This window comes from Carlito syrichta, unplaced genomic scaffold, assembly GCF_000164805.1.
Source record: "Carlito syrichta isolate Samal-C Ts95f unplaced genomic scaffold, Tarsius_syrichta-2.0.1 Scaffold306975, whole genome shotgun sequence".
Classification (NCBI taxonomy): Eukaryota; Metazoa; Chordata; class Mammalia; order Primates; family Tarsiidae; genus Carlito; species Carlito syrichta.
The window spans coordinates 629765-640716 of NW_007251071.1; positions in this window are offsets into that span (position 1 = coordinate 629765).

Sequence of the window (10952 nt, forward strand, 5' to 3'; positions counted from 1 at the left end):
AAAAAAAAAAAAAAAAAGAAAAGAAAAAAGAAAAAAATTAACAAGTTTTAAAAAATGTAGAAAGCCTGTTTCACATACTGGAAGAATCTTCAGTATGAATAAGGTAGTGCATCCTCTAGATTAGGTTGCTGATTTGTTTGATGAAATGTATATGAACTGGATTTGCCTTTTGGTAGCTACAATACCATCTTCTCTCTTCTCTTGGAACAGGAGAAGTGATTTGGATTTGAGATTCTCCATTGTGAAGTAACTCTGGTCAGGGAGAATGTGAGTGCTCTGTGAGTAAAATAAAATCAGGGCATTCATTTGCAAGAAATAAAGACAAAATGATGTTTACAAAAACGTATAAAATGTTCAACCGTCCTAGCACGTCCCAACTCTGTAGGTATTTAAACTCCTTCAGTAAACCGGCTCGGTGGTTCAACCTGTAATCCGGCGCTTTGGGAGGCTGAAGTGAGTAGATTGCCTGAGCCCACGGGTTCGAGACTCACCTGGGCAAGCTGGCGAGACCTCATCTCTACAATAAATCAAAAGTTCCAGCTCAAGTAGTCAGGCAGGAAAGGTCCCCTCTTACTCAGCTTTCTTGTTCTGTTCAGGTCTTGGTTGAATGGAGTCACCCACATGAAGAAGGCTACTCTGCTTTACTTGGTCTACCAATTCAAAAGTTAATCTCATCCAGAAACACCCTCAGAGACACACCCAGAATTATGTTTGACCAAATATCTGGGCACCCTGTGGCCCAGTCAAGTTGATACATGAAATTAACCAGCACAAATATATGTTGGAAAGCCAGCTACCAAATGCCTGAAGAGATGGCTTTGGGTTGATACAAGCACAATATATTTTAAATTATCAACCCAAGAGACTCTAATTAGTTAGCATTAGTTAACTATAGCTGTTTCATCAGTCTACTTACTGTTTCCTCTAATCAAAGAAATTTCCAAGGAATGTGAATGGGCCTTACACTCATATCATTTAGATCAAATATAAGGTAAACTGAAGATGATGAGTTTTATGATATAGAATATTCACTATTCATTTTCTCTCTACTCCCTCCCTGATTTGTCTCTTTTCCTTCCTCCCTCTCTGATCTTCCCCACTCTTTTTGTTCTGAATGCCTTGTTTACAATAACACAATAGAACAATCTTTAAGTGCAATAGCAAATGAAATTTGCTTGATAGTGTTGCTACTTTCTTTCTTTTTTTTTGAGTTGGAATGCAGTGGCTGCTCCCAGCCACTGCAGCCTTGACCTGCTGGGCTCCGTGATCCTTCCACCTCACTCAGCCTTCCAAGTAACTGAAACTACAGGCGTGTGCTACCACACCCGGCTAATTTTTTTTGATTTATTGTAGAGATGAGGTCTCGCCAAGTTGCCCAGGTGGGTCTCGAACCCGCGGACTCGGGCAATCCACTCACCTCAGCCTCCCAAAGCGCGGGATTACAGGCTGAACCACCGAGCCCGGCGTGTTGCCGCTTTCAAATAATAAGTTTGTCCTTCAGATGCTGAATCTTTGATTTTTCCAATGACTGTTGAATGTGAAAATGGTTAATGCTACATGTAAAAGGAATCAATACTCTCACTGCAAACCCCTTATAATGGAATCATTCATTTAAGAGTGGGGATTAGAACCTTTGCAAATGGAAGAATGCAATTGCTGTGACTTTTCTTTCACTCTTGCTTACTGCATCCAATTTTCTCAAACTTCCATTGGTAGATGTTTCCCTGGTGACTGTCATGAAAGAAAACTATAATTTTCCTAAGCCTACTTAAGCACTTCTAGCCTTGACTAAAACTTTTGGGACAGATTTTGATTTTTCTCTAGGAATAAAATGTAACTAGTTTCAAGGTTTGCCAATAACCAGAATATACATCAAATAATGTATATCTGTAATTAAGTTTTTATTAGTATACTATTATATAATTACCAATCTTTAGGTTACTATAAAAGCCAAAGGAGCACATATTTTTGATAATGTACTGATTATATGGCCCACAGAATATCATAATTCTCAAGATGTTTGCCTCTGAGTGTTTTCAAAATTTATGCAGTGAAAAGTCAGCTCATCTGGCTTCTCAGCTGCACACCACTTAACAAACCCAGAGCGAATTTTAAAAATGCCAACCCTGCTATGTGAAGAGCCTGCTATAGTGCCAGATTCTGCTGATGAAAGAATGTTTTTCACAGCTTGAATATCAATCCTGGAAAAATATCCAACAGCAAGCAGCGATATTAGACAATGGGGAAGACTATAAACCCAAGAGAGGATGTATTCTTTCCCCTCGTTATGGTAGTTCTGCACACGTGAATACCAGAATCCAAACTTCTCAGATTTGCCCAATTTAAAGTGTTACTTTTACTATTTTTAACTTGAAAGCACTTTTCACTATTTACTGTTATTAACTCACAATTTAGTTGAGTCTTAATCAAAAAAAGGTCAAGTATAATGTGTATATATTTAAGCTAGGTTTACAAATCAAGGTAAATAATTGTGCTTTTTTCCCCCTAGAATATAAAGTATTCTGTGATATTTCAATGGGAATTGAAAATGTGCATTAGGTGTGAGTGCATAAGGCCAGGATTTACAATAACTGACCAAACACCTGGCCTAGTGGGAGAGTTAGAGTCCCAAGGGCCATGCTGTCCAAGACAACATAGTAGAAGCCACATATAGAATTTCTAATTTCCTAGTGGCCACATTAATAAAGGCAAAAAGAAACATTGAGATTAGCTTTACAAATATATTTTATATAGCCCAACATATTTTAAACATGTGATTTCAACATACATTCAATATAAAAATTATTAGTAATATATTTTGCATTTTTTTTTTTACACTATGTCTTTAAAATCCATGCATGTATTATCCTTACAGAGTACGTCAGTTAGGACCAGTCACATTTCAAGTGCTCCGCCGGGCTCGGTGACTCAGCCTGTAATCCCGTGCCTTTGGGTGGCCGAGGTGAGCAGTTTGCCTGAGCCTGGGGGTTCGAGACCCGCCTGGGAAACTTGGCGAGACTTCATCTCTACAATAAACCAAAAATTAGCCAGGTGTGGTAGCGCGCGCCTGTAGTTCCAGCTACTCGATAGGCTGAGGCAGAAGGATCGCCGGAGTCCAGTAGGTCGAGGCTGCGGTGGCCGAAAGCGGCCACTGCACTCCGGTCTGGGTAACAAAGCGAGACTCCAAATCAAACAAGCAAACAAACAAACAAACCTTTCAAGTGCTCCATAGACACATGTGGCCGGTGGATACCATACTGGACAACATAGTTCTAGGAAGATCTGCCATAGATTGGCATCCACTTCTTAGAATTTTGGAAGACAAATTAGACTAATAAATTTAAAAAATGTTTTTTAGAGACAAGGTCACTCAGACTGGGATACAGTGGCATGATCATAGTTCATTGCAGCCTTGATCTCCTGGTCTCAAATGATCTTTCTGCTTCAGCCTACCAAGTAGCTGGGGCCACAGGTGTGCATCACCACACCCAGCTAGTTTTAATTTTTTTGTACTGATGACTTCTCACTATGTTGCCCAAGCTGATCTTGAGCACCTGACCTCAGGTAATTATCCCATGTCAGCCTCCCAAAGAATGTTTTTAATGTGAACTGTTTATTGATGTATTAAAACACATAAAGATGCATGTCGTAATGTATTTTTCTGAGTTTGCATGAAGATCATAGTTGCTGCATTGGAACACAGATCATAAGCTGGAACATTAACAGAATGAACCTCAGGAGCTCCCACACTTTCCTTGAATTTTCTTTTAATATCATAAATATCACGACCTTGCATTTCTTGCCTCCCACTTTCCAAAGCAGAACCACTTAAATAACCAGGGAGTATATGCAGTGGACACATTGAAAGTCAGTCCTTTGGTGCTCAGGGCTGCTTCGTCCCTGGTCATGAACCTGTATTATGGATTCTTACAATGAGGAATTCAGAAGTGAATGAAGGATTCATAGATTCATGAAGGAGCCCTCATGGAGCCATGCCAAGAAAGGAAAATTGGCAAAGAATAACATCCCTGACTACTTAAAAAATTGGGTGTATCTATATTTGTCCTGGCTCTCATTCAGTTTCAAATATAGAGTGATTTAGATTCAAATAGCTTCTGAATCTGCTTTCTTTATTCACATGGTTATTAAATGTGAGAGTGGAGTAAAGATGAGAAAATAACTAAGTTCTACCGAAGTCCATGGGATGTTATGGAGGCTGCAATCATTTTGATCAGGCAAAATTTCTTCCTGGCGTAAGAACTGGGTATACAACGTTTACTCTATAAATACAATGCATGGCTAGGAGGGTAGACTCAGAGCAAGCATCTGAGAATTTTATGTATTTTTCTGGAAAAAAAGTTTTTGGAAAGGAAACTCTGAGGTTTATAGACATAACGTCTTTCTAGAACCAGGCAGAGGAGGGTACAGAAAGGGTCAGAAAGAACTAAGCATGAATGTAGGGAAGCTAAAGTTGTCAAGCTGGAGATTAAAACACACTCCTTGCCATTTTCTTCAGGAGACTTCTGCCTGGGAGGTGAGAGCTATGTGGCCTTAAGGACTCTTCCTCTGCAGAGAGCAGTCTATCAATAGCACAAATCAACCAAGTTCCCCCAGGAAAACAGAATGCCTTGCTTGTTCCTGCTGTGAATGTGATGACTCCCTTTCACTTTCTCTCTCTTTCTGGCCACCCATCCTTGTAGGGTGCCTTTCTTTGGCGGCAAAAATGTCTTGACTATTTTCAAGCACCTGAAGAATGAAGGACATCATAAAGGCTGGTCTCCCACATAGCTATTTAAATGGTTAAAGACAGAAAAATGATACTGGCTAAAATCTAGTCTTTCCATGGCTTAATGACTGTTTTATCACAGCCTATTCTAAAAAGAGTAAATCATTTTACAATGTTGGTTAAGGGAATGAGGCTGAGTATTCCATGTTATATCATTTGTTCTATTTCACAGGACAGGACTGAACTTCGGATGTATCTGACCACAATGAAGAGCAGTATTATCATGGAGTCTCAGGCTCTGTGGGGGAAATGAGCTGGCAACACTAAGAGAGCCAAGGGATTAACTCTTTCCTAGTTCTGCAAAATTTTTGGAGGGGTTGTTCCTTGATTGAAGGTCTTTGGAGAACTCTCTGCCCCCATGGAATAATGGCACTGGAATCTTCAGTTAATGTCACTGTAATTTCTTTTTCCCTTTTTTGAGTTGGAGTCTCTCTCTTGTTGCCCAGGTTGGAGTTCAGTGGCTCGCTCCCGGCCACTGTGGCCTTGACCTGCTGGGTTCTGGCGATGCTTCCGCCTCAGCCTTCCAAGTAGCCAGAACTATAGGTGCGCGCTACCACGCCCGGCTAATTTTTGATTTATTGTAGAGACAAGGTCTCGCCAAGTTGCCCGGGTCTCGAACCCGTGGGCTCGGGCAATCCTGAGTCTCACCTCGACTTCCCAAAGTGCTAGGATTACAGGCTGAGCCACCGAGCCTGGCCGTTCACTGTAATATTTATGTGCAAAAAATATTTCAAAAAAACAAGGATGGGCCTGAATTTACTTTAAATATCAACCGCCAAAGCAACTTGTGAAATAACAAGACCATATTATGCTGGATTTCTAGGTTCAGAATTGTGAGAATTAACAGAGGAGCTGGGCAGAAGGTTAATGCTAGCCACATAGTTGCACTTGTGTTTAGTAAGAGGAGAGAAGGTCCAGCTCATGAGGGCAGTACTCAACACCAGTAGGAGTTTGATCTCCAGATAACCTTCAGGCAACCCCTAAATCCTGCCTATTTTGACTACAACCCTCCCTAACCTCTGGTTTGAGAAGGGAGAAAAAGGAGAAAAACATGTGGAAAAACAACAACATTCAATCCTGAATGTTGAAATCCCAAAAGATAAAAATTCTGAAAATATAATTCTGGAAAAAGATAATTTTAAGATATTTATTTACATTTTTAAAAGGAGATTTATTTGAGAAACATAAAAACATGACCAAACACTTCATAGGCCACTTACCTAATAAAATGGAAAATAATAACATTTTTGCAAGCATAGACACTTAGGTTTTTTTTCTCTTTGAATTGGTGTCTCGCTCTGTCACCCAGGCTGGAGTGCAGGGGCACGCTCATGGCCACCACAGCCTCAACCTGCTGGGCTCAGGTGATCCTTCCACCTCAACCTTCCAAGTAGCTGGAACTACAGGCACACACCACTCAGGTATTCTAACAACAGTTGCAGGAGTGTGATAGTTGTAAATGGATGAACCATATTCATGAATAAATTGGTTATAAACTGCAGTTATCTGAAATATCATGATGGAGTCTGAGTTTTTTGAAGATCAGTCAAAAACGGATGGTTTACCACCACATATGCAGCTACCCTAAAAGCCAAGATCTTGAGAAATTTCATCTTTCACAAATGCAGGTATACAAAGAGGTAATACAAAGAGATGTTTCAGTGTTTTTACATACATGTACAGTGTTTACACACAAAGTTGAAATTGTGATAATGTTCCTCTGTGCAGTCAAATTTGCAAAGAAAAGAAAAGCATAAAATGAATTAGAACTCCCTAAAAGTCTTTACACAATTTACACCTGGAAATAATTTGAAACATAGAGAATTGTAAAATATAACACTGACAAGACAATTTACAATAGTGGGAAAAAAAACTCAAAGCAAAAGCTAAAAATAAAATTCAACATATAAAAAAGCATATTTCAGCCAGGTTCAGCCTTTAATCCCAGTGCTTTGGGAGGCTGAGGTGAGTGGATTGCCTGAGCCCGTGGGTTTGAGACCCACCTGGGCAACTTGGTGAGATCTCATCTCTACAATAAGTCAAAAATTAGCCGGGCATGATAGTGCGTGCCTGTAGTTCCAACTACTTGGAAGGCTGAGGTGGAAGGATCACTGGAGCCTGGCAGGTCGAGGCTGCGGTGGCCGGGAGTGGCCACTGCACTCCAGTCTGGGTGACAGAGTGAGACTTCAACTCAAAAAAAAAAAGAAAAAGCATATTACAAGAATAAGTTCTGGGCAATTGCACAGAGGTAGTCCACAAGAGCTGGCGGATTTTCAGGATCATTAACTTATGTTTTGAAGTCTTGCGTTGCAATGAATAGGGTGTGACTTTCCTTGGAGAATATGTTCACATTCATTTTCTGTGTAGTGCTGCTCTTTTTGAAATTCTTCCATGATTCAACGTACGTAGACAAAAGCATTTTCTACTCTGCCTAACAAGATAAAACCATTCTGTGGTTGTGAGTTTGGGAATTTTTAGACATCAGAGAATTTAGGCTTTACAAATTTTGATCTTTTGGAGTTTCAACATTTGGGATTATGACATTTGGTATTGTGTCCTCCCAGATTATGATCTAAACTCAGGCAAAAACTGAGGTTCTGCTCTCTATGACTTTTCCACACAGCTTCTGCCCTATCCTAGCCTCTACTCCCTGATAAAGCTCTAAAAGATTGCTGAATTTGAGCAGAGTACCTGCTAGAGTTGTATCCAAGCTTCTCTTTGTGCACATTCTCCCTAGGTGTTCTTATCACTCCCATGGATTTGATACCTTCTATGTACCAGCAACTCCTAAAACTACATAGATAGCACAATCTACCCCTGTGAATTCCAGACCTAAAAATATACTAGACATCTCTAACCACAAAGTTTGGAAAGCCAAATTCAGCAAGTCCAATTGAGTTTGAGTGCTTCCCTGACAAATCTGACTTTTTCTAGGGTCCTCTGCTTCAGTGAATCGCCCCATCATGTCCCTAGTCCCTAGTCGTGTCTGACACCTGGGAGTCCTTTAGAGCCTCTCCCATATCAGTACTCCAACTGCATTCAGTCACCAAATTCTGGCTGTTTCTAGTTCCTGCAGATCTTAAATCCATCCACTTCTCCCTACTGTGCTAGTAGAATACTCTTGCCAGTCATATCCCTGGAGTGGATTTAGGGTCTTCTCGTGCATATCAGGAAACTATTAAAAACACAAATCTGGGCAATCCCCTTGGGTCCCCTCCCACTGTGGGAGCTTTTCTGTCCTCTCAATAAATCCCGCTTTCTAAAAATAAAATAAAATAAAATAATAAAAACACAAATCTAATTGTCACTGCTTAAGACTCTTCAAAGCCTTCCTACTTCTCTAAAATAAACTCCAAAATCCTTAACAGCATATGCCAGGTTCTGCATAAGCAGACACCTTTTTCTTCCCTCTCCCATCTCTCCATTCTCCACTTTCTACTGTCCAGTCACTGTAGCCCTTTTTATTTTTAAATATTTTTAATTTTGGGGGGATGGTCAAAGTCTCATTCTGTCACCAAGGCTGGAGTGCAGTGGCATGCTCATGGCCACCGCAGCCTTGACCTGCTGGGCTCAGGCGATCCTTCCACCTCAGCCTTCCAAGTAGCTGGAACTATAGGCGTGCACTAACACACCTAGCTTATTTTTTGATTTATTATAGAGATGAGGTCTCACCAAGTTGCCCAGGCTGGACTTGAACCCCTGAGCTTAGGCAAACCTCTCATCTCGGCCTCCCAAAGTGTGGGATTACAAGCTTGAGCCACTGTGCCCGGCCTATAGCCCTTTTAAAATTCTTCCAATGTGATGTGTTTTTTTTCTGCCTCAGAGCCTTTACATGTACTAGTCCCTCTTCCTAGAATGCTCTTCTACTTCTTTTTTTTTGAGTTGAGGTCTCACTCTGTCGCCCAGACTGGAGTGCAGTGGCCGCTCCCAGCCTCCGCAGCCTCGACCTGCTGGGCTCCAGCGATCCTTCTGCCTCAGCCTTCCAAGTAGCTGGAACTACAGGCGCGCACTACCATGCCTGGCTTGTTGTACCGAATCCTGAATCCGAGAGACCACCAAAGAGCCAGCTCTGATGCAAATCACACGAGGGTCTTTATTCAGGCTCGAGTCTGGGCTCACGTCCGTAACCGGCGCAGCGGTACAGAAACAAGAGCCCCAACCCAGCACAGCAAGTAGCTTATATACACAGTTACAAGGGAGGGGAAAGAACTTTAAACTTGTTTGCACATGATTGGGTAATTTCTCCTACTGGGTACGGGGGCATTTGGGATTGGTTGGTTTGTATGGTCACGGGTTGCGGCTGACCGAGGCTGACCATCAACGGTCAGGCGGGCTGGGTGGAACCGGTTGGGACATCCGGAATGTGAGATTACTAGGGGAGTGGAGCAGGAAATGGGGCCAGAGGGTCTGCACCGTGACTCCGCGGTTTTCTTTTGGTATGTGAACTTGTTTACCAAAAGTATACTACTGGGCTTGGGCGGGAAAGCAAGCATACATCTGAGTTTTAAAAACAAGTTTCAATATACGTTCAGAATAAGCTTCAACCTACACTTAAAACAAGTTTTATCACACAATTATGAACTAGATGGCCCTTGAGCTCCTCAGGCTCATTTTGATTTATTGTAGAGATGAGGTCTTGCCAAGTTGGCTAGGCGGGTCTCGAACCCACGGGCTCAGGCAATCCACTCACCTCAGCCTCCCAAAGGCGCGGGATTACAGGCTGAGCCACCAAGCCCAGCTCTCTTCTACTTCTAGGGAGACTTCCCTGATCTGTAAGACTGGATTGAGGCCCATGTTATGGGTCTTACTGCTTACATGAGCTATTTTTCTCTATCTAATTTCTTCACCAGTCTGTAAGTGACACAAGAACAAGGGTTGCTCAGTGTTAGCACTGTCAGGGCTCAGAACATGGTATCCCAAAACATGGTGATTTGGTATGCTGAATATTTTAAACAGGACACTGGAAGGGCCTCAAAGCCAGGCCTCTCCTATCTTCTTCTACCCTCTTGTTTCCTGCTCTCCTTTCACCCCCAAAATGAGTCATGGAAACCAGATCCCTTTTCCCCGAAACAAGTCTTAGAAACTAGGACTCCTTTCCCCAAAACAAGCCATACAACCTAGAAAGATCTCCTTTGAAGACCCTCATTCCAGAGGGTCCTGCCCCATAACCCAGGAGGAAGGAATGCTTATAGCAAGGCCAAGAAGAATCTAAACAAACAGGCCTGAGTTTCCCCCCTGAGACTATCACGATCAGATCATACCTTTTATTTCCCCAATCGCATTTCCACATGGCTGTCTAGTCTTCATTGAACCTAAGCACAGAAATGAACAGTATCCTTGGGACTTTGGTTTTTTATTTCTGAAGTTTTCCACTTTGCATAAAACTTGATTAGGTAAATTTATTATGCTTTTCTCTTGTTAGCCTGTATTTTATTATAGAAGTGTTGGCCGTGACCCTATGATGGGTAAGGAATGCTTTCAAACCTGTCTGCCCCTACAGTACATTTCCAGTTACATAATGGATACCCAATAAATGAATGTTTGTTGACTTAATTAATGAAAAGTCAGTCACTGGTCCCATTAGAACTGGAAACAAATCTGAGCATAGGGGAAATAGAGAACAGGGATATTGGCATCTACACCGAGTTAGTCAAACTCAAGGTTAAAGGCACAGTCCTCCAGAATGCCACCTAAGACTTCTGACACCAACTACAAGTTCAGGGATCCCCAGGGGAACCCTTACTTCAGACTAGCTGGCTACAAATTTGAGAGTCCGCATGAACAACCTCAGGTTTGATAATTTGCTCACAGAATGACTCACAGAACTCATGAAAGTATTTTATGTACAATGATAGTTTTATTGTGGCAAAGGATTTAAATCAGAACCAGACAAAGGAAAAGACTCCTAGGGTGAAATCTGGGACTGCAAGAGTCCCAACCACAAAGCTTCCATGTCCTCGGGAACACATTCCTCTCCTGGTTTTTATGTGTTAATATGGAGTGCTGCCAATCTAAGAAGCTCACCTGAATTTTAGTGTCCAAAGATTTTATCAAGGCTCATTACTTAGGCATGATTGATTGCATCGTGACTCACACTGTGAAACTCAATCTCCAACCTCTACCCAGCTGGAGATCCAGCTAGCATCACATGGCTCAAAGTTCCACT